This window comes from Dama dama, chromosome 16, assembly GCF_033118175.1.
Source record: "Dama dama isolate Ldn47 chromosome 16, ASM3311817v1, whole genome shotgun sequence".
Taxonomy (NCBI): domain Eukaryota; kingdom Metazoa; phylum Chordata; class Mammalia; order Artiodactyla; family Cervidae; genus Dama; species Dama dama.
The window spans coordinates 24,310,138-24,332,624 of NC_083696.1; the positions used below are offsets into that span (position 1 = coordinate 24,310,138).

Here is a 22,487-nt window from a genome sequence, read left to right on the forward strand (position 1 = left end):
CAGGCTACCATCCATGGGGTCACAAAGAGTCAGATGTGACTGAACGACTGAGCACATAGTACCCAAACTTACTTAACGTGTTCTCTCCGACGATGCACTAAGCCGCCTGTCTCTGACCTAAATGTAAGGAATTCCTTAGTGTAAGGAATCCATGCACTGTACAGAAGGACCACAATACTCTTACTTAATAAACACCTTGAATAATTTAGATTATCTATGTCACAGGGGAGAAGGAAATGGCAACGCATTCCAGTACTCTTGCCTGGAAAATCCCATAAATGGAGGAGCCTGGTAGGCTGCAGTCCATGGGGTCCCAAGGGTTGGACACGACTGAGCAACTTCACTTTCACTTTTCACTTTCATGCATTGCAGAAGGAAATGGCAACCCACTCCAGTGTTCTTGCCTGGAGAATCCCAGGGATGGGGGAGCCTGGTGGGCTGCTGTCCATGCGGTTGCACAGAGTCGGACACGACTGAAGTGACTTAGCAGCAGCAGCGGCAGCAGCATGTCACAGGTCCACACACTTATTACAGAGAGCCAGAGAGTAAAAATGTTAGGTTTTAATGTTAGCAAAATTGCCCAGGCCACAAGGAATCTCTGAGGCATAGTCAACAGTGTTTAGTTGTTCTTTCTTTCTTTTTTTTTTTTTATAAAGAGAAAGTTTATTTTCATCAGGAGAAGCACACAGACTATATATAGTACACTCCAACAGAAGGAAAAACAAAAGTACATTATGCATCTTTTTCTGCAAATTTATAGTACAAGAGATACTGGCTTTTAAGTATACCATATAAAAAAAACAAGAACAACAATATAATTTTAAAAATCATTGATATCATAACACAACACACAGAAACCCACTGGCAGCTTCTGAAAACCAAAAGGCAGCCCATCTTGGGGACTCCTGATTGGAGGGGTAGTTTGTACCTGAATTTTTTTTCAAAAGAGAGGAAAACAGGATGGCCTATGTGGCAATAAAAACTCTACCAAACAGGAGAACAATTGTGTGATGGGGGAGATAGAGGAGGGACTGGGCTACAGTCCAGTGTTTAATTCTTGTGTGAGTTTTTAAACACCCTTTAAACAGTCGTTTAAAACTGTAAAAACCATTCTTGGTGTGGGAGGGCATATACAAAAGAGGCCACTGGCCAAATCTGGTCAGCTGTTGCAGTTTACCAATCTCTGACCGCTGTTCACAGCATCTTTAATTTTTACTTTTTATAAAATGCCTAAAAGACAAAAAACAAATGAAAAGAGCTGTTAAAAAATGTAAAACAATGTTCCCGTGATGACAAAACATTCCTAAATTTACAGCGCTATTCCCTGAGTCAGGGTTTGTTCAGACAGCACCCTCTGCAGATTCCAGGTAGGAGGTTGTGGATTGTGCCAATAAGCAGAAGCTCACGCAACCACTGGTTAAGGATCTTCCTCCCAGATGCAGAGGGTCCCCGAGAGCTCACCAGCGTCTGAGAGTCCAGACCCTGGAGGTACAGCCTGCAGCCTCTGACTTCAGGTGTGTATATGAGTCTACCTGATGACTGCTCAGCTGATGCCCACTCACCAAAGTTCAGTAGCCAGCTGCCTACCCAACTTCTTCTCCCCTGCATTTCATACCCGCTTCCCTTCACAACCTGCTCAGACAGCACCCCCAGGAAGCTCTAGTCCTGCTTCTCCTCTGAGATGTCCCTGCACTACAAGGACTCTAAGACCAGGAGGACAGTAGAGGACGGCCCAGTCCTGATGGAGCCATCGTTAGCTTCTCACCAATCAGGAGTTATTCTAATGCTCTGGTTGCTCAAGATGTTTTCAGTTCTGGTGTAGCCTCTGACAAGCAGAACGGAGGACCTATTTTGGGTCGCTCCAACCCACACCTTCCATGATACTGAAGTTGATTCCCTCTGCGGCTGAGAACTCCACAGGCTGGAATGTAGGACTCTGATAGAGCCCCTGCTCCCTAGATGTCTGTCTCTAGATGCCCATTCTCTGACTGTGACCACAGACACAGTTCTTTCAAAATCCTCAATGGTCCCAGCCCATGTTCTAACATTTACCTTCTCTAATACAGAAAGTTAGAGTAGGGAATGTGTCTACATATCACCTTACAAGCTATAGTCCTCTTAACTGTAGAAGAAATAAATAGTTTTTAAGCTCTAAGTTCTATGTAGTTTGTTTGTCTGTTTCATGTAACAGAAAGGTTGTCCAATGTATACTTTCTGTTAAGGATTATCTCCATAACATCAAACATATACTGAAAGGGGGACTGTCTAGTTATAACAATCATAAAAGAAACTGTTGTCAACAGCCATCAGCCTCTAAATTATAAATTAACATAAACATATTCTATATCATAAATTATAGTTTAATAAATTTATATTAAATACAAATAATTCCAGCTGCATGTGTGAAGAGACAACAACATGTAGAGTGACCCACACTTGTTTTTTTAGCAGTTCACTCTGCTGCAAGTCACCAGAAATATCAGAAAAATTTAACACTCAGTGTAGACCACTGTTAGAGAAATGTGTTGTATCACTATACCAGACTTGCTTTTCCACTTAACAACCATGAATTGGAGAACAACTTCCCTCTGTTTTCCTCCTTTAGCTCCTCAAAACTGAATCAGAGAATCTGTGATCTAAGAATGCACATGCATATGTGTTTTCTCAGCCTACTGAAAATAAAAGTAAACATCCTATCATGTTGGGGGAAGGACTTTTGCTAGCAAAGAAGACATTTTCAAATCTTGAAAAAGAATCAGAATGAAACAAAATTACAAAGCATCAAAATTACAAAGGTAAAGCAATTAAAAAAGTAATGTCCTAGCATATTAGACAGATAAATGAAACAGAACAAAAAGACCAGAAATAGCTCCAAGTATTTAGCAATTCAGTATCTGATAAAACTTAATTACTAATCTTTGAAAAGATGGACTATTGAATGAACTGACTAATCATTTGGGGGAAGAGACTGAATATCTATTTCACTCCTTATGCCAAGTAAATTTCCCATGGATTATAATGGATTCTAAAGATTTAAATGCAAAAACATGTGAATACTTTTATATATTTGAAGATAACAAAGGCATTAAAGCTAAAAACAATAGGTAATTTTTCCATATAAAATACTGAAATATTATTTTGGTACAGATACATAAACAAATGAAATATAGAAAGCTGAAAGATAAAGAATAAATGGGAGGAAACATTTACAACATAACTGGTGAACACAGAAATAAGGTTTATAATCTACAAAAACTTTTTATAAATCAACACAAAAGTTAGCACCTGGTGAAAGTACTGTGAAATGCAATGAGTAGGCACTTCCCAAGAGAAGTAAATATTAATAATCAATGAACCTATAAAACTACATTCAATCTCTCTAGTTAAAATGATATACATTAGAAATTAAAACGAGATGCTTTTCACCTCTCACATTACCTGATACAAAGGCATCATTAAGCAGAGTGCATGCTAGACTTTGGCTCCACCCAATCCTGAGCTGAGTGCCCCCTGTACAAGGTGGAAGAATACTATTATCGGGGTCACATCTCCCCAGAGTGCAATTAAGCAAAAAGCATCATAGATAAAATTGCACCTCCTCTGACTAAGTAAGTTTGTAGAAATTTATCCCAGAAAGATCCATTAAGGATCAAAGATGTACAAACAGGGATTTTTATGGCAAGGCAGTTCATAATAGCAAATCTCTGGAAACAATTAATGGTATATCATCAGCGATTGGTTATCATTCATGGTTCATGCATTACAGTCAGTAGGAAGATAAAAAGCATTTCCTGACATGCTATCTAATCCTATAATCAAGTAATAAAAAACATAAATAATCACACATTTATATGTATGCAGACAAATGACTAAAACCACATCAAGAAAAGTTTTAGTTGCCTCTAAAATTGTAACTTGGGTGTCTTTTATATTTTACCCCTTTTATTAAAGTGTCTATGGCTCAGTGGGTAAAGAATCTGCCTGCAGTGCAGCAGACATAGGAGATGCAGATTAGATTCCTGGGTTGAGAAGACATTCTGGAGAAGGGTGTGGCAACCCACTCCAGTGTTCTTGCTTGAAGAATCCCATGGATAAAGGAGCCTGGCAGGCTACAGTCAAAGGCCACAGAGGATCGGACATGACTGAGCGATTACACACACACATATTAGATATATATTTTCTTTGGAAAATCAGAGTTCTTTCTTGAGCCATTTCTATGTATAAATTCTGTCTTCATTTAACCCTGCCTGTCTAGTAGCCCCTTGTCTCTCCTAGCCATCTATTTTGTCTTTGACTCAAATCAGAGCCACCATTTAGAAAGCAGGGAGCCTTGAGGACCCACAGACTCAAAAGCAAAGAATGTAGATAAATTCAATCAATCATTCCTTGCTTCAGTTTCTATATGGCAACAAATTTTACAACAAACTATATTAATAGTTATAAAAGATACATTAATTTGAAACCTTTTCATTTTTAACTTTAAAAATAAAGTTTATTTAAACAACAAAAAAAGACAAAAACAGCTCATTCATTTCGCTTAACTTCCCAACTCCTAGTTCATAAACCACCACTCTGGTCTCTGCATACCTATATATATATGTGTGTGTGTATAAATCTAATATATATATTAGATCCCACATTTAAGTGAGATCATATGGTACTTGTCTTTCTCTGTCTGCCTTATTTCACTTAGCATTATGTTCTCGAAGTTTACCTATGTTTTCACAAATGGAGGGTTTTAATTTATTTACATGGCTAAATAATGTTCCACTGTATATATGTATATATATACATATGTGTATATATGCCACATATTCTTTATCTGTTCATTAATCAACCAACACTTAGGTTATTTTCTTATCTTGGCTATTGTAAATAATGCTGCAAAGAACCTGAGGGCGCAGATACCTTTTTGAGTTTATGTTCTTATTTTCTTTAGACAAATACTGAGAAGTGGAATTCCTGGATGATATGGTAGTTCTATTTTCAATGTTTGGAGAACTCTCCTTACTGTTTTCCATAGTGCTTGTATCAATTTAGTGCCCACTAACAGCACAGAAGGAGAAGGGAATGGCAACCCACCCCAGTATTCTTGCCTGGAGAATCCCAGGGATGGGGGAGCCTGGTGGGCTGCCATCTGTGGGGTCGCACAGAGTCGGACACAACTGAAGCGACTTAGCAGCAGCAGCAGCAACAGCACAGAAGTGTTCCCTTTTCACTACATTTTCACCAACGCTTGTTATTTCTAGCCTTTTTGATAATAACCATTCTAACAGGTGCAGGGTAGTATCTCACTGTGGTTGGATTTGCATTTCCCTGATGATCAGTGGTGTAGAACATCTTTTCATGTGTCTATTGGGCATCTGTATGCCTTCACGTACCTATTTGCCATTTGTATGAATGAAAAGAATGACAATTTTTCATTCCTAACTGAGTTTCAAAGTGACAACTTCAACGCCAGATCAAAACTGAAGATTCAAATCAGTCAAGATTTTCAAACATTATCAATGGAAGAGATGTATGGGCAAGAAGGAAATGCCCATTCATGGAACTGAAACATATTCTGGATCAGAAAAAAATAGCGTCTATTCTTTGTTTCTAAGAATATTTTTTCTAAGTAAAATTGAAATAGATTATGATTCCCAGGGGAGATGTAGGCTGAGTTGCTCCAGCTGTGTCTGACTCTTTGTGAGCCTATGGACCATAGCCCACCGGGCTCCTCTGACCGTGGAGTTCTCTAAGCAAGAATACTGGAGTGATCCCCATGCCCTCTTCCAGGGGATCTTTCTGACCCAGGAATAGAACCTGCATTTCTTACATCTCCTGCATTGGTAGGCAGGTTCTTCACCACTAGTGCCACTGGGAAGGGTAATAATATTTAATAGGGTTTCATACCAATATGCTTAATACTTTATATTAGAAAATTTTTAAAAATATTATATTTTTCAAGTTATTTACTTTTATATTTAACTTAATTTCCTCCACAAATCACTCACCATCTCCCTAAGACCACATATACTGGCACTAGCCACAGTACTGGCACTGACTTAAAGAAACAAAATTCACTTGAGTACTGCTTAACTAAAAGAAAAATGCCAGTGATATTTTAGAAAGCATCAATTTTATAAGTTTAATTTTCTACTGTCTGAGATAGATATATATATAATCTTTAGCACAAATGTCGATGAGGGTACAACAATTATTTGTCTGGGTCAGGGGTGAGTAGGTTCATAAGAACCAATGTTAATTAACGAGAGTAGAACATAAGGAAGTTCACATCATATTCTTCAATATATGAAAACCAATCAAGTGATACACTATATTAACAAATTAAAACATAAAAACCATATGATAAACTCAACAGATGCAGAAAAAGCTTTTAACAAAATTCAGCATCCATTGATGACAAAAAAAAAAAAAACTCTTCAAAATATGGGCATAGAAGGAACCTACCTCAACATGATAAAGGCCATATATTGCAAATCCACAGCAAACATTCTTAATGGTGAAAAACTGAAAGCATTTCCTCGAAGATCAGGGACAAAACAAGGGTGTCCATTCTCACCACTATTATTCAACAAAGCTCTGGAAATGCTAGCCATGGCAATCAGAGAAGAAAAAGAAATAGAAGGAATCTAGATTGGAAAAGAAGTAAAACACTCACTGTTTGCAGATTACATGATACTATACATAGAAAACCCTAAAGATACTATCAGAAAAGTACTAGAGCTAATAAGTGAATTTAGTAAAGGATATAAAACAATATACAGAAATCACTTGCATTCCTATACACTAGCAATGAAAAAATTAGAAAGAGAAATTAAGGAATCAATCCCGTTTATCATAGCAACGAAAAGAATAAACCTACCTAAAGAGACAAAAGAGTTGTATACAGAAAATTATAAGACATTGATGAAAAAAATGAAAGGTGACATAAACAGATGGAGAGATATTCCATGTTCCTGAATTTGGAAGAATCAATATTGTGAAAATGACTATACTACCAAAGCAACCTACAGATTCAAGGCAATCCTTACCAAATTACCAGTGGCATTTTTCACAGAGCTAGAACAAAAAATTTCACAATTTGCATGGAAACACAGAAGACCCCAAATAGCCAAAGCAGTCTTAAGAAAGAAGAATGGAGCTGGAGGAATCAACTTTCAGATTTTAGACTAAACTACAAAGCTGCAGTCATCAAGGCAGTATGGTACTGGCACAAAACCAAAAATATAGACCAATGGAACAAGACAGAAAGGTCTGATATAAACCCACGCGCTAATGGGCAACTTATCTTTGACAAAGGAGTCAATAATATACAATGAATGAAAAAAACATCTTTTCAAAAATCGATCCTAGGAAAAATGGACAGCTGTACATTAAACAATGAAATTAGAACACTTCCTGATACCATACACAGAGATAAACTCAAACTGGATTAAAGAACTAAGTGTAAGACCAAAAAATATAAAATTCTTAGAGGAAAACAGAGGCAGAACACTCTATGACATAAATCACAGCAAGATCCTCAATGACCCACCTCCTGGAGTAAAGGAAATAAAAACAAACAAACAAACAAAAGTGGGACATAATTAAAAGCTTTTGCACAGCAAAGGAAACTATAAACAAGGTGAAATGACTACCCTTGGAATGGGAAAAAAAAATAATAGCAAATGAAACAAATGACAAAGGATTAATTCCAAAAATATACAAGCAGCCCATGCAACTCAATACCAGAAAAACAAACTACCCAATCAAAATGTGGGGAAAAGACCTAAACAGACATTTCACCAAAGAAGACATTAGGAGGGCTAATAAACACATGAAAAGATGCTCAATATTGCTCATTAGAGAAAAGCAAATCAAAACTACAATGAGATATCACCTCACATCAATCACAATAGCCATCATCAAAACATCTACAAACAATCAATGCTGGAGAGGGAGCAAAAGGAACCCTCTTGCACTGTTGGTGGGAATATGAATTGATACAGTGATTATGGAGGACAGTAGGGCGATTCCTTAAAAAACTAGGAATATAACTACCAATCAATCCCACTATTGGGCATATACCCAGAGAAAACCACAAATGAAAAAGATACATGTATTTCAATGTTCATCATAGCACTATTTACAATAGCTAGGACATGGAAGCAAAATGTTAAACAGAGTGAGGTAAGTCAGAAAGAGTAAAACAAATGTCATATATTAATGCATAAATATGGAATCATGCACTATATGCAGAGCAGCAGTAGAGATGCAGACATAAAGAACAGGCTTGTGGACACAGCAGGGGAGGAAGAGGGTGGGATGAATTGAGAGACTAGCATTGAAATATATACATTACTTGCTGTATGCAGAACAGATAGCAGTGGGAAGTGGCTATATAATTCAGGGGACCCAACCTGGTACTCTGTGACAACCTAGAGAGGTGGGATGGGGTCAGGAATGGGAAGGAGGTTCAAGGGGGTGGAGACAGATGTATACTTATGACTGATTCACACTGTTGTATGGCAGAAATCAAAACAACATTGTAAAGCAATTTTTCTCCAAATTTAAAAAAAAACAACACCTTAATATCATCAAGATGGAAATGTTCCCAAATCGATCTACAGAGTCAACAAAATTCCTTTCAAAACTCTAGCTTCTGTTTTTGCATAAATTGATGTTAGTCCTAAATTTCATATAAAAATGCAAAAGAAACTATTACAGCCAGAACAATCTTGAGTTAGAACAGAGCTGAACGCACACTTTCCCATTTCCAAGTTCACCACAAAATGACAGTAATTAAGATTCTCTAGTGCTGGTATAAGGACAGATACATAGATCACTGAGATGGAATGGGAAGTCCAGAATAAATCTTTACATTGATCTCCAACAGGGTGTTGAAATGACTGTGGACAGAATAGCTGTTTCCACAACTAATGTGGAACAACTGGATATGCCCCTGCATAAAGGCTGAAGCTGGACCTCAGTTTTATTATTATGTGTAAAAATTATATGCTGAAATTTATATGTAAAATAAATTTATATACTCAAAGTTATATGTAAAAATTAACTCAAAACGGATCTGAAACATGAATGTATGACCTAAAGCTATAAAATTCCAGAAACAGAATGAAAACAAAAGAAGAAAACAGAAGAGTAAAATTTTAAGATCTTGAGTAAGACAATGGTTTCTTAGATACACCACAAAACTATAAGCAAAAAAATAGAAAAACTGGAAAAATTGAACTTCTTCAAAATTAAAGCTTATGTTTGGCATATGATATAATAAAAAAGTGACATACAGATGTTCATGGCAGGATTATTTATAATAGTCAAAGAATATCCAATGTGTGGATAAATAAAAGAGTGTAGGTATATCCATACAAAGTGATACCATTTGGTAATAAAAAGGAATGAGATACAAATATATGCTACGAGAACACAACTTGAAAACATAATAAAGAAGTCAGTTGCAATGAGCACATATTGTATAATTCTATTTGTATGAAATGCCCAGAATAGGCATAACTATAGAGAAAGAAATAAAGATTGGTGCTTTCCTAAGGTATGTGTGAAGGGGTGGAATGTGTGAGGTGGGGAGAATGGAGAGTGACTACTGATGGGTACAGCATTTCTTTTCGTGGTTTAAAGAAAAAAATCTTAATATTGAATTTGGTGATGGTTATACAACTTTGTGAATATACTTAAAATAACTGAATTATACATTTTAATTTGTTAAACTGTGTAAATGTCAATTATATAAAAAATAAGTTTAAAACTGAATTGCATTTTTATAAAATAAGAATTGAAAGATCTTCCTATGAGAAAATCCTTTTGATTGAAGTGATTTTGATTAAGTCAAAAATAACAGCTTGAACTTCCTTCCAATTAAGTAATTCTATTTTTTAATTAATTAATTAATTTTAATTGGGGGCTAATCACTTTACAATATTGTAATGGTTTTCGACATGCATTGACATGAATCAACCACGGCTGTACATGTGGCCCCCATCCTGAACCTCCTCCCACCTCCCTCCCCATCCCATCCCTCAGGATTGTCCCAGTGCACCAGCTTTGAGTGCCCTGTTTCATGCATCGAACTTGGACTGGTGCTCTATTTCACATATGGTAACATACATGTTTCAATACTATTCTCTCAAATCATCCCACCCTCGCCTTCTCCCACAGAGTCCAAAAGTCTGTTCTTTTCATCTGTGTCTCTTTTGCTGTCTCGCATATAGGGTCATTGTTATCATATTTCTAAATTCCATATATATGCGTTAATATACTGTATTGGTGTTTTCCTTTCTGACTTACCTCACTCTGTATAATAGGCTCCAGTTTCATCCTCCTCATTAGAATTGATTCAAATGCATTTTTAATAGCTGAATAATATTCCATTGTGTATATGTACCACAGCTTTCTTATCTATTCATCTGACGAAGGACATCTAGGTTGCTTCCATGTCCTGGCTATTGTAAACAGTGCTGCGGTGAAGATTGAGGTACATGTGTCTCTTTCATTCTGGTTTCCTCGGTGTGTATGCCCAGCAGTGGGATTGTCGTATGGCAGTTCTATTTCCAGTTTTTTAAGGAATCTCCACACTATTCTCCATAGTCTCTGTTCTAGTTTGCATTCCCACCAACAATGTAAGAGGGTTCCCTTTTCTCCGCACCCTCTCCAGCATTTATCGTTTGTAGACGTTTTGATAGCAGCCATTCTGTCCGGCATGAGATGGTACCTAATTGTGGTTTTGATTTGCATTTCTCTGAAAATGAGTGATGTTGAGCATCTTTTTATGTGTTTGTTAGCCATCTGTGTGGTTTGTTAGCCATCTGTGTGTCTTCTTTGGAGAAATGTCTATTTAGTTCTTTGGCCCATTTTTTGATTGGGTCGTTTATTTTTCTGGTATTGAGCTGCATGAGCTGCTTATATATTTTTGAGATTAATTCTTTGTCAGTTGCTTCGTTTGCTACTATTATCTCCCATTCTGAAGACTGTTCTTTCACCTTGCTTATTGTTTCCTTCGTTGTGCAAAACCTTTTAAGTTTAATTAGGTCCCATTTATTTTTGCTTAGTAATTATATTTTTAAAGAGTAGCCTTCTAGGCAAATGTATGCCTACCTGTTCAGACTTGTGAAGCTCTCTTCACACTTATTTTTTTTTTTTTCAAGTTGATAAGCATCTTTTTTTTTTTATTATTAGTTGGAGGCCAATCACTTCACAACATTTCAGTGGGTTTTGTCATACATCACACTTATTTTTGAGCATAAATTTTCCCAACCTTTTAAATCTCCAGTGCTTAGGATTATGTCTGACAATAAATGATACACAATACTTGCTTGCTGACTTAAACTTCATGGAAAACAAGAAACCAGAAATTCACACAGACTTGATTTGCTCAGAGCCACAAGGAAGGGGGAGCACGGGGATGACAGCCCAGGCTTTGCAGCCTCTGCTCAATGTTCTCACCACTAGCTTAGATGCTGGCGTCCAAGTTCCAATGCTTTACTTGGTTCTTAAGTAATTTTTCTCCTTCTCTTTCTGTTCAAAGCCTCACTAACTATAGAAAAGGAAGGAAGTCTGTAATTTGTAGGTGGAAAGTCACATTGAGATCAGGGTTGAATTGGCAGGGGACCCCAGCAGCAGAAAGAGGCTCTTCCTCCTGCTGTGTTCAGTGGCATTTTAGAAGAGAGATGGATGTGGCCAGGTTGGAGAAATCACTGAGATAAAGGAATTCATCTCATTATTCTGGCAGTGATTCTGCCTAATTAATCAAAATTAACTTGTCTTCATAAGATAAGAAAGGGCTGAGCTACAACATTTTTAAAAGTTTCACCTACATTATAAAATGATTAAAATGGTAGATTTTGTGTCACATAACTTTTATCTCAACTTAAAATAATTTGTATAAAAGTACACTTGATACTGTCCTAATTCTGGGATTTTCCTCCTTTATATGTCAGCAAAATTTTACTATTCAATCTTCTTATTTCATTTTTAAGTATTTATTTATTTGGCTGTGCTGGGTCTTAGCTGTGGCACATGGGATCTTTGGTCTTTGCTGTCACATGTGGGATCTTTAATTGAGGCATGCAGGATCTAGTTCCCTGACCAGGGATCGAACCTGGGCCCCTTGCCTTGGGATCTCGGAGTCTCAGTCACTGGACCACCATAAATTGAATTACAGTTGATCTACAATGTTGTGCTAGTTTCAGGTATATAGCAATGTGATTCAGTATACACACACACACACACACACACACACACACACATATAGTTACAAATAAATGTTCTTTTTCAGATTATTTTGCCTTATAGGTTATTATAAGATATGGAGAACAGTTCCCTGTGCTGTATAGTAGGTTCTTGTTGGCTATTTATTTTATACATAGTTAGCATGTATATGTTAATCCCAAACTCCTAATTTATCCTTCTCCTTTGGTAAGTATAAGCTTGTTCCTTATATCTATGAGTCTATTTCTGCTTTGTAAATAAGTTCATTTGTATCATTTTTTTGATCTCATATATAAGTGGTATTATAGATATTTGTATTTCTCTGTCTGGCTTATTTCATTTAGTATGACAATCTCTAGGTTCATCCATGTTGCTGCAAATGGTATTATTTCCTTCTCTTTATGGCTGAGCAATATTCCATTGTATATGTATACTACATCTTCTTTATCCATTCAGGGTGTGGAGAAAAAGGAACCCTCCTACACTGTTAGTATCTATTAATCTAACATCATTGTTAGAATGTATGAATGAATTGGTACAGCCACTATGGAGAGCAACATGGAAATTCCTTAAAAAACTAAAAATAGAGCTAAGATATAATTCAGGAATCCCATTCCTGAGCATATATCTGAAAAAAACTAGAACTCCAATATATACATGCACTCCAATGTTCATAGCAGCACTATTTACAATAGCCAAGACATGGAAGCAATCAAAATGTCCAATGGCAGATGAATCAATTTTACTGTTTCAGCAGTAGTAGTTAAATACTATTTTATTTGCAACCTAAAGTGTCATGTGTAATTGTGTATTTTTCATCTGAAAGAGAAAAATGAGGACTTTGCATTCTAAATTTTAAAATATATGATCTATACTCTATAAAAAAATATGTGGCATTAAATTCTGGATAAAAGCGGAGAGATATTCAGGGAGTATCAAGTTTCTACCATCTAGAAAAAATATAAAGAACCCTTCCTCCCCTTTCACCCCCACCTCTCTTCTACCCTACCCAATAAAAAAAGGAAGGGGAAGAAATAAAAATGTAAAAGTTACCAACAGTAACCAAATAAGAAAAGGAGAAGCCCTTAATGGCATAAACTTAGAAAAGTGCTGGCTCATCCACAAAACAGAACTTTGAGAGTGTCACGATGAGGTCATGTCCCCACCTCCCAGAAACTACATCTTGCGAGTTTACAAAATCCTGCCAATTCTCACAGAAATCTTGAGAGAAGTAAAAATGACTGTTTATTCTTAGCTTTCCCCAATTTTGACCAAGAAGTAGTAAAAATAGTTGCTGTGGAGATTAGGGCAAAAAGAAAAATGTCAGGAATCTGGCACGACTCTCATGCGTGTGAAGAGCTGGGGAACTGAGCGAATGCCCAAAAGTGCTCCCCAAAGAGTTAACTCTCCCTTCTTCCTCTGCCAGGGAGGATTGCACATGCTCACTCAGTCGTGTCTGACTCTTTGTGACCCCAAGGACTGTAGCCCACCAGGCTCATCTGTCCATGGCATTCTCCAGGCAATAATACTGGAGTGGGTTGCCTCCTCCAAGGGATCTTCCCTTGTCTCCTGCGTCTCCTGCATTGGCAGGTAGATTTTTTACCACTAGTGCCACCTAGGAAGTCCCAAGGAGGAGTGAACCCTCATATATTTATCATGCGGGATGTGGGAGAGAGGAGCCCAGTTAGTACAACATAACTCCAGCTAAACACCCCCACCTTCCCTGTGCAAAGCCTATAGTAAAACAGGCATTAAGTGAATAAATATTAATAGTTATTATTCATGTCAATAATAATATTTTATTATTAATATCAAACTATCAATATTACCCAGAAAGAGCAAAGAAAAAGATTCTGATACAAGATTCAAGGAGCTATCTCTCACGAGTGTGCTAAGTCACTTCAGTCAGGTATGACTCTTTGCAACCCTATGGACTGTAGCCCTCCAGGCTCCTCTGTCCATGGGATTCTCCATGCAAGAATACTGGAGTGGGTCGCCATGTCCTCCTCCATGAGATCTTCCCTACCCAGGGACTGAACTCAGGCCTCTTATGTTTCCCATATTGGCAGACTGGTTCCTTACCACTAGCACCACCTGGGAAGCCAGTCTGGCACAAAGAAGCGAACAAAATGAAGGGTTGCCAGCATGGGTAAAACAATGAACTAGTAACAATGCTGAGAAGATAAAGAATCAGAATAAAAGTAGAAGGATGCAAGATGAAGAATCAGAATGGTTTGGAATTCTCAACAGCAACACTAAAAGCAAAAAAGCAATAGAATAATAACTTTAAAATGTGAAGAGAAGTCATTTTTGAACTACTATTTGAACTACTATTTTCTATACAATCTAAAAGTGAAAGTGAAGTCGCTCAGTCGTGTCCGACTCTTTGCGACCCCATGAACTGCAGTCCACCAGGCTCCTCTGTCCATGGGATTTTCCAGGCAAGAGTACTGGAGTGGGTTGCCATTTCCTTCTCTAGGGGATCTTCCGGACCCATGGATCGAACCTGGGTCTCTCGCATTGTAGGCAGACGCTTTTACCGTCTAAGCCACCAGGGAAGTCCCATATATTCTAAACCATCAATCAAATTTGACAGTAGAAGCATTTTGGATATGGAAGGTCTTTAAAATACCTATTTCCACTTCCTTACCTGGAAGTCACATCCCCGTTGGCGGTCAGCTAGAGTTCTAACCACTCTGGAGGCCAACCACTACATGGCTTATCTTATCAGTGTTAAGATACCCACCACAGGTATTGATAATTACCATAAGAGACATTAAATATAGAGATATATGACTGCCTATCATCAAAAAAGCAAGAGAGTTCCAGAAATACATCTATTTCTGCTTTATTGACTATGCTAAAGCCTTTGACTGTGTAGATCACAATAAACTGTGGAAAATTCTGAAAGAGATGGGCATACCAGACCACCTGACCTGCCTCTTAAGAAACCTATATGCAGGTCAGGAAGCAACAGTTAGAACTGAACATGGAACAACAGACTGGTTCCAAATAGGAAAAGGAGTACATCAAGGCTGTATATTGTCACCCTGCTTATGTAACTTATATGCAGAGTACATCATGAGAAACGCTGGGCTGGATGAAGCACAAGCTGGAATCAAGATTGCCGGGAGAAATATCAATAACCTCAGATATGCAGATGACACCACCCTTATGGCAGAAAGTGAAGGTGAACTAAAAAGCCTCTTGATGAAAGTGAAAGAGGAGGGTGAAAAAGTTGGCTTAAAGCTCAACATTTAGAAAACTAAGATCATGGCATCTGGTCCCATCACTTCACGGGAAATAGATGGAGAAACAGTGGAAACAGTGTCAGACTTTATTTTGGGGGGCTCCAAAATCACTGCAGATGGTGATTGCAGCCATGAAATTAAAAGACGCTTACTCCTTGGCAGGAAAGTTATGACCAACCTAGACAGCATATTAAAAAGCAGAGGCATTACTTGCCAACAAAGGTCCATCTAGTAAAGGCTATGGTTTTTCCAGTGGTCATGTATGGATGTGAGAGCTGAACTGTGAAGAAAGCTGAGCACCGAAAATTGATGCTTTTGAACTGTGGTGTTGGAGAAGACTCTTGAGAGTCCCTTGGACGGCAAGGAGATCCAACCAGTCCATCCTAAAGGAGATCAGTCCTGGGTGTTCATTGGAAGGACTGATGCTGAAGCTGAAACTCCAATACTTTGGCCACCTGATGCAAAGAGTTGACTCATTGGAAAACACCCTGATGCTGAGAGGGATTGGGGGCAGGAGGAGAAGGGGATGAGAGAGGATGAGATGGCTGGATGGCATCACCGACTCGAAGGACATGAGTTTGAGTGGACTCCGGGAGTTGGTGATAGACAGGGAGGCCTGGCGTGCTGCGATTGGTGGGGTTGCAAAGAGTTGGATACGACTGAGCAACTGAACTGAACTGAAAGTATTTTAGAGACATGCATCACTCTTAAAGATGAATTGTGCTGTATCTTCTTATTATGTTTCTTTATTTTGTTTTATTATGTTTCTTTTTTAAAATAAATATCTATGTAGAAATTGTGTTCTACCAAACGATGGAGTGAACTAAGGGAGAAAAAAAACATGGAATACAAAAAATATGGACTTAAAGATAGAAGAAATGTGAAAAGAAGCACAAAGCAGAATCAAAGCAAATGAATCCTTGAGAAACTGCAGCCACGAGTTGAACATAGAAAGAAAGAAAGTGAAGTCGCTCAGTCATGTCTGGCTGTTTGCAACCCCATGGACTGTAAGCTACCATGCTCCTCTGTCCACAGGATTTTCCAGGCAAGAGTACTCGAGTGGGTTGCCATTTCCTTCTCCAGAGGATCTTCCCACCAGAGGGATCGAACCCTGGTCTCCCACATTGTAGACAGACAATTTACCATCTGAGCCAGCAGAGAAGTCCAAGTTGACCATAATAGGGCCCAAATTTCCAGTCCAGATTCATGTTCCCTAGGTGGTCGCTAAAGACATAAGCTGAGAAGTTACCTTAAATTGTTGACATACTAGTTGCACTCCAGACTGCTGACAGAAGCAAAGGCAAATTCTCTCTGAAATCAAAAACAGATAAACAAACAAACATAATTTCACCCTGGACCTCAACTAATTTCCATAAATAACTTTTCAAGGACAAGGAGTGGCTCACAGTCCAGCGTAACTGCTGCTGCTAAGTCGCATCAGTCGTGTCCGACTCTATGCGACCCCACAGACAGCCGCCCACCAGGCTCCCTCATCCCTGGGATTCTCCAGGCAAGAACACTGGAGTGGGTTGCCATTTCCTTCTCCAATGCATGAAAGTGAAAACTGAAAGTGAAGTCGCTCAGTCGTGTCCGACTCTTAGCGACCCCATGGACTGTAGCTCACCAGGCTCCTCGTCCAGTGTAACTAAGTACAACTAAAAAAGCCAGGCTCTGTAACACTCAGACAATATAAGTATATATTCAAGATTTCATAAGGTGAAATTAACATGGCAAAATCATATATATAAATATATTTAGTTTTTGAAGAAATAAAAAAATAAAGAATCTATAAGGAACAGGAGATTTTAAAAAAGTAACTGTATCTGGAGTCTGTAGCACCCTTTGGGTACAGGGCTTTGTTAGGAAGGCTTCCAGGACTCAGCATATAATCATAGCTAAGATTTATTTCAATGAAAGCTAAAACAGCATAGTCAGCGAAGGGAAATGACACATGCAGTGAAGGAAGAAAGAAAGACTGGAAGAAACATGTTGACTTTTAGGAAGTTTTTTTTTCCCCTAGGTATTTGTGGATGATTTTATTTTTTAAATTTTATCTATTTATTTCTGACTGCACTGGGTCTTTGTTGCTATGTGCAAGCTTTCTCTAGCCGCCACAAGCTGAGGCTGCTCTCTAGTTGAGGTCCACAGGCTTCTCATATCAGCTCTGGCTCTAGCTCACACAGGCTAGGTAATTGTGCTGCATGGGTTTAGTTGTCCTTCCTCCCCCTCCCCAGGTGGAATCTTCCCAGACTAAGGATCAAACTCACGTCCCCTGCACTGGCAGATGGATTCTTAACCCCTGGAAAACCAGCAATGTGATAATTTTAACATTTTTTAAAAAGATCATTAAAAGCATGCTCATTAACTTTTAAGATGACTCAGAGGTGGGAAGGACTATAGCAGTGCTAAAAGGTGGCTTAGAGATGGATGGAAAACCTCATCTTATCTCCCATAAGCATTACCTAAGGAAACACTGTAATCTTAGTAAAAGCAAGACAGATTCTGTAGCCTCTGTTTAGACAACAATGGCTATTTCCTTGGCTATTTGCAGTAAAATTAAGTCCAGTGGTTAACAAATAAAACCATAATAAAAATCCTTCACTTAGTTAAAATTTTAGTGGTAAAAATAAATGGAAGAGACTGTTCCAGTGGAAAAGTCTGAGGGGCCCCACTGGAGTCTAAAGGCCTCCTATTAATGTTTTTCTCCACGGCAACTTTAATCTAACACCCTATATATTTTATTTTATTGATTATATTTTGGTTCAGCTTTTTCAAACGGGCAATAGTAGCCAGAGTTACCAAGGCAGCCAGGGTCTGGAAGCTGTTTTATGGGAAGATTCTAAAGAGGGCTAACAGAAAAAAAAGGGGGTAGGGGGTGGGGAGAGAACCACCTGGTGTTTTTAAACCATTTTAAAGACTACAGAGAAAGATGAAACTTTATTTAATGTAACGTCAGAACCTTGTGGGTAAGAGGGAAGCAAGTTTAACTCACTGTCAAGAACCTCGTAATAATTAAATCCCTCACACAACTAACCTTGTTGGACAGGCTGGCCTCACCCAAAGGTGAGTTGTGAAATCTGATGTTCGCTTATGTCAGGAGACCACCTGTGAGGAAGACATGAGCCTTCCGATCACCAGTCAGCAGGAGCGTCTTGGGCTGATGATTAGGAATAGACCATACTGTGAACAAAATTCTCTTCCCAAACAATTGCACCGGAAATGGGCGTGACCCTGAGTGCCTGTTGGTCCTTGGAAGAATCACGCAGCAGGCAGGACAGGTGGCCAGAGGGTCCAGTTGTTGGCCATGCCCCCTTTTTGCATATGAAGTCCCCTCGTCTGGGCTTCCTGCGCCCGGGGAGTTGGGGCCGAGCGCCCACCTGGCTCCCTTCCCTTCTCCCCTCCTGCCTCCTGCCTCTCGGGCCGACCCCGCGAGCCGGGTTCCGGCGCGCTCTGGCGGCCGATCCCCTGCGCTGGGCGCTGGGGGCGCACGGGCGGCTGGGCGGGCCTGGGGCAGCGGGGCGCGGCAGCAGGGAGGAAGTTCAGGGCCTGCCAGGGCGCGTTAAGGAAGTTGCCCAAAATAAGGAAGCGTCGTGCACTGGGCGACTGAGGTGACTCCGGCGATTGGAGCAGCGAGGAGGAGCGCGGGTGGCCCGGCGCAGTGCCCGAGCTGCCCCCGCCATCTCGCCCGTCCGGTTCTCGGAGCCCCGCGCCCCGCCCTCGCCTCACCTGGCACAGGTAGGTGTGGCCGCGCGATCCCGCCGCTTTGGCTGCCGGGCTGGGGAAGGCGGCGTGGGAAGGGAGAAGGCGCCGGCGCCCAGAGAGGGAAAGATGCGGCCCTTCCTCGGCCCGCACAAGACCCGTGCGCCCAGGCACAGTCGGGCAGGTCCTCTCAGGGCCTTCCTGCTTTGAAAGTCGGAGGGAACATTTGATAAAATATTTCGATTGAGAGTTAGTCGATTGTGCCAGCTTTTCTCCTAAACCTAGTTAGTGTCTCTTGGGCTCCGGTTTCTGTACGGGAAGCCAGGGGCTGGGCCTGGGGGGCTGGGGGGCTGGGGGCTGGACGATGGGGCCCCCAAACTCCAGGTGCTGCCGCGTGCGCACGAAGTGCGGAAGCTGCTGGGTCCTGGGAGACTAGCTGGAATCCGCAGGCACAAGAAACTCGGTGTCGGGTCTCGGAAAGAACGTTTTCGTTTGGCCATTTACAGAGGTCACTGGAAAATTCCGCTGAATTTATGGAAGTGACTCAATGTAGAGATGTTCATACGCATGCAAAGGTTTTATTTATACTTTTACTACAGAAAGAGCAATTGTATAAAAACATGAGTTTCTGAACCTTTACTAAATGTAGCATGATTGCCTTTTTTATCCTTCCTTCACATTCTCATGGTAAAATAACTTAATTAACCAGTAAATGACTCGAAGAGCAGGAAAGCTGGGTGTAGTAAAATGCGATTTTGAGTTAAAGATTTTTTTTTTTTGCACTATGGCAGTATGGCTTTAAAGGGCTTCCCCTGTGGCTCAGCGGTAAAGAATCTGCCTGCAATGCAGGAGACGCGGATTGGATCCCTGTATCAGGAAAATCCCCTCGAGTAGGGTATGGGGTCGTCAGTATTCTTGCCTGGACAGAGGAGCCTGACGGGCCACATCTCATCGGGTCGCAAAGAGTCAGACACTACTGAAGCGACTTCACACATGCATGCACGGCTTCAAAACTTTAAACCTAACCTACATAATGATACAAAGGCGATTCATTTTTTGGTTTATTTGAATATCAAGAACTAAAAAGACAACCATTGGAGAAGTTAGAGTTTGAATCTTTGGCCGTTTGCAGTGCAGTTGTTTGGCAAAGAGACTCCTTCATTGTGCTGTATTCACGGGAACCAACCCAAGACACCCCTGCTGACTGGTGACCAGCTGGCCCTTGCAATCTTGCCAGGTGGCCTTTGGACACCGGATTGCAGATTATTTTAATGAGTTTGCCTGACTCCGTCAAAGATTCCCATTGACCCAAATAAAACTCTTGGCTGGAGTTGTTCTTTTTCTTAAACCCTAGAGGTGGTTCAGTATGTAGTTAAAAAACTTGGAGATACCTCACATCTGAATCTTTGTGTTAAAAAAAAAGGTGGGGAGGGGGGATGATGGAGAATTCCTGAAAGAAATGGAATTGATTCTAGCATGTGTTTTCTTTGTTGTAGTAAGAACAAATTCATTGCTGTTACTCAGGCAACATTTTCATTAGATGCAACTAAATTTGTTGATGTGCACATCCCTCTCCTGTCCCCAGATATGTTTGTCTTTGAACTAAAAGGTTTACATACTTGTAAAGTATTAGATGTTTTAAGTGAAAAATCTTGTCTACTAAAATTATTTTATTAAATTGTTTTATCTACACTGAACTTTTGCTTTGATCTGTTTAGAGAAATGTTGCAGGAAGATAGAAACTTTATTTTACTTTTATATAAATAAAAAATTTATTCTTTGTATTTAGAGTGCTTCAATATGTAGGATTTTAGGAATCGTCTAAATAACTATAATGTTCTTAATGTTTTAATCCAGGAATAAAAATGTGTTTATTTTAGCTCTTTACCTTTCCTGAGGGCTAAAATTGTCAGAAAGTTCATTTTATCGCTAGATTTGCGTTTCAGAAACCATTTATCTTAGCCTTCTTTAGGTTTGTTATTTATTGTTCTAAGTGCAGGTCTGATTTCTCTGTTTTTAAATCAAAGACTTCTTAATAGAATGTAACTTATGCAGCACATAGCATATCCATAATCATTATCCAAAACCCTGTGCCAAGATAATGTTTTGGAATTCAAGATTCCTCAGAATTTAGAATTCAAATTTAGAATATGAGTTTCAGCCTTGAGAAATCCATTTCTCAGAATTTAGAAAAGTGTGCATGCAAACTGACGCTATATATTGCACACCACTCCAACACAGCCTGGGCAGCCTCCTGTAATCTCACATGTTCATATTTCTGCACCAATAGTGTGAAAAGTCTCACTAAGTGGAATAAAGAGAGGCTACAAATAATTGTGTGCCAGTTCAGGGCAAGTGTTGTCACTTATGAGGTTCCCTACAAAGTTCACCAAAAACCTTATTTTTCAGAGCTTTGTGGAATTAGGGCTAAGGAACTGAGTCTGTGTTAGACTTCATGGAGCTACTGTTTGCTTTTGAAAGCAACTTGCATTTCTGTTGCCCAACAAGTCACACTTTCCAGTAATGAGACAAATAGTTCCTCCACCTTTACAGAAAGTTTGAAATAGCAAGACTTCCGTGAATTTTCAATGATAATCAAAATACAGATCCTCCAAGTGAGAATAGGAGGTTTCATCCTTACTTATAGACTTTTCAACAGCAAAGTTTCTGCCACTCTGATTCTAAAAAAAGAATGCAGTAGTTACTTAAAGAAGAGGTATTATCACCCTTCACAACTAAGCCTGTCCTTGGAAGAAATATTGCTTCCTGTTCACTTTGTTCTGTCTCCATTATCTGTGCCTAAGGAATGGCCCGGTATTTTGTACAATCTAAGTTACTGTTTGCTTTCTCAGTTCTCCACCATATAGATTTTTTTCTGATTCCCTAAGTCACCACCCCCCCCCCAACAATTTCTTCCACTTCTGTACTGTTTAGCAGCAAATGAAGGAGAGAAAATTAGGAACTTAGGCCAGTGAGTGAAATTTTTTAAAAAACATATATACGCTGATCATTGCTTTTCTTTTAAAGCAACTGAAATCAAAAGGCAGAGTCTTAAAGAGAGACTGGAATTAAATTGCTTGACTTAATTATGTCTCACCATCTTACCTTCTACTTTGGAACTGAACAAGTTGGGTTTGCTTTTTTCATTCAGAAAAAAGGAGATTTTTTTTTTTTTCCTTTCTCTTTAAAAGTGGGTGAAAAAGAAAGGAATTGTGAGAAGATTAAAAAAAAAACTCAGCTGATTGGATTTTAAAGGAAAAGCTTTATTCATTCACTGTGGCTTAGCATCAGCAGGAATATTTTCTATTAGCT

General features: G+C 39.2%; 1 protein-coding gene and 1 long non-coding RNA gene across 5 annotated transcripts in view; one reads left to right on the plus strand and one right to left on the minus strand.

Annotated features, from left to right (window-relative positions):
- Nucleotides 1-705: 705 nt before the first annotated feature.
- On the minus strand, nt 706-18,936 carry LOC133071166 (uncharacterized). The gene is made up of 3 exons (XR_009696369.1): nt 18,511-18,936; nt 16,726-16,787; nt 706-1,230 (listed from the first exon to the last, which is right to left on the minus strand). It is a non-coding gene; the product is annotated as an uncharacterized LOC133071166 (long non-coding RNA).
- A 120-nt stretch (nt 18,937-19,056) lies between these two features.
- Nucleotides 19,057-22,487, plus strand: part of SYK (spleen associated tyrosine kinase) — a 105,116-nt gene continuing 101,685 nt past the window's right edge. For 3 of the 4 annotated variants that reach the window (XM_061163576.1, XM_061163578.1, XM_061163580.1), the window contains exon 1: nt 19,058-19,211. The gene's annotated coding sequence lies outside the window, so the exon portion shown is untranslated. Of the gene's footprint in view, nt 19,212-22,487 lie in introns of all 4 variants that reach the window. The other variant, XM_061163577.1, reaches the window with a different exon arrangement.